Source organism: Emys orbicularis, chromosome 1 (genome assembly GCF_028017835.1).
Source record: "Emys orbicularis isolate rEmyOrb1 chromosome 1, rEmyOrb1.hap1, whole genome shotgun sequence".
NCBI lineage: Eukaryota > Metazoa > Chordata > Testudines > Emydidae > Emys > Emys orbicularis.
In genome coordinates this window covers 44,930,996-44,932,830 of record NC_088683.1, presented here as the reverse complement: position 1 = coordinate 44,932,830, position 1,835 = coordinate 44,930,996, and positions in this window count along the sequence as shown.

Here is a 1,835-nt window from a genome sequence, read left to right as displayed (position 1 = left end):
AACAATGTTCTTCTGAGCTGCAGCTATAAAGAGGTATATTCTCCCAGTATTACATGCAATACTTTGTTAGACTTCCTGCAAACTAAAAGCTAAAGAATTTTATAGCAAGAAAGGTTGTCTCAAAATTAGGACTTTATAACAAACTTAAGAAAGTGGACAAATCATGCACGGGCTTTTCATAAGACATTAGTCACACATTACACTATGATCCCCTTGGGCTCCATAACAAAAGACATACATACTTCAGCCACTTTCTGGAAGTCTGATATTCCATTGTTAATATTTATTATTTGTATGACAGAAACATAGTCCCTCCAGTACTCATTGCTAAGGTATACTGTATCTGTGTATCTCTTCAAATTGTTTTAAGCCCCCATCACCATAGTATCTCAGGATATGTCTACAATACCCGCCGGATCGGCGGGCAGCGATCGATATAGCGGGGATCGATTTATCGCATCTAGTCTAGATGCGATAAATCGACCCCCGAGCCCTCTCCTGTCGACTCCTGTACTCCAGCGCCACGAGAGGCGCAAGCAGGCGCAAGCAGAGTCGACGAGGGAGCGGCAGCAGTCGACTCACCACGGTAAGTTGATCTAAGTACATCATTACTCACGTAGCTGAAGTTGCGTAACTTAGATCGATCCCCCCCAGTGTAGACCAGGGCTTAGTCACCTAAGTATTTAAAAAGCCTTGCACAAACAGAATTTTTTCACAACACTTTCCTACTTGATGTGAATTCAAACAGCTTCATTTTATATCAAGTATCAGAGGGGTAGCCGTGTTAGTCTGAATCTGTAAAAAGCAACAGAGGGTCCTGTGGCACCTTTAAGACTAAAAGAAGTATTGGAGCATAAGCTTTCGTGGGTGAATGCCCACTTCATCAGACGCAAGTAATGGAAATTTCCGGAGGCAGGTATAAATCAGTATGGAGATAGCAAGGTTAGTTCAATCAGGGAGGGTGAGGTGCTCTGCTAGCAGTTGAGGTGTGAACACCAAGGGAGGAGAAACTGCTTCTGTAGTTGGATAGCCATTCACAGTCTTTGTTTAATCCTGATCTGATGGTGTCAAATTTGCAAATGAACTGGAGCTCAGCAGTTTCTCTTTGGAGTCTGGTCCTGAAATTTTTTTGCTGTAAGATGGCTACCTTTACATCTGCTATTGTGTGGCCAGGGAGGTTGAAGTGTTCTCCTACAGGTTTTTGTATATTGCCATTCCTGATATCTGACTTGTGTCCATTTATCCTCTTGCGTTGTGACTGTCCAATTTGGCCAATGTACATAGCAGAGGGGCATTGCTGGCACATGATGGCATATATAACATTGGTGGACATGCAGGTGAATGAGCCGGTGATGTTGTAGCTGATCTGGTTAGGTCCTGTGATGGTGTTGCTGGTGTAGATATGTGGGCAGAGTTGGCATCGAGGTTTGTTGCATGGGTTGGTTCCTGAGTTAGAGTTGTTATGGTGCAGTGCGTGGTTGCTGGTGAGAATATGCTTAAGGTTGGCGGGTTGTCTGTGGGCGAGGACTGGCCTGCCTCCCAAGGTCTGTGAAAGTGAGGGATCATTGTCCAGGATGGGTTGTAGATCACTGATGATGCGTTGGAGAGGTTTAAGCTGAGGACTGTAGGTGATGGCCAGTGGAGTTCTGTTGGTTTCTTTTTTGGGCCTGTCTTGTAGCAGGAGGCTACTGGGTACACGTCTGGCTCTGTTGATTTGTTTCTTTATTTCCTTGTGTGGGTATCGTAGTTTTGAGAATGCTTGGTGAAGATCTTGTAGGTGTTGGTCTCTGTCTGAGGGGTTGGAGCAGATGTGGTTGTACCTCAGCGCTTGGCTG